Below are 488 nucleotides of genomic sequence, written 5' to 3'. Positions count from 1 at the left end.
GACTGTGTCCTGGCTGGTACCTCAGCTCCCAGCGGACAACCACCACCCCCAGGACAAACAGTGTGGCCCTCAACCAGTGACTGCTCAAAGAAAGACTTGCAGCTGCCTACTGCGTCCCATAATACCTCACTCCATACCGGGAAGAGATGCCTTTCTTCCAGGGAATAGGTCACTTGTGCCCATGCCAGCACTCGCTCTGCAGTGGGACAGAGATGGACAAGGCAAATGCTGGGCCTGGCCAGGTTGTTGCTTTTCAATTCCTACCACAGGATTCCTTGAGGGTCTCCCAGCAGAATCGCTGCTTTTCTTTCCCATCCTTTTCAGTAATGTTCCCGATGCAGGTAAAATTAATCAAGGGCAAGGATTAAATATTTACCTATCTAAATCTCAGTCTAAAAGAGGTTTCCCTTCACAGACACCGGCCGTTGCGCGGGGACGCCGAGGCGCGCCGTGAAAGCATTGAAGGGTCCCGAACACCCAGGGCGGGC

Source organism: Corvus brachyrhynchos, unplaced genomic scaffold (assembly GCF_000691975.1).
Source record: "Corvus brachyrhynchos isolate BGI_N302 unplaced genomic scaffold, ASM69197v1 scaffold65, whole genome shotgun sequence".
Taxonomy (NCBI): domain Eukaryota; kingdom Metazoa; phylum Chordata; class Aves; order Passeriformes; family Corvidae; genus Corvus; species Corvus brachyrhynchos.
Note: the sequence above shows the minus strand (reverse complement) of the source record.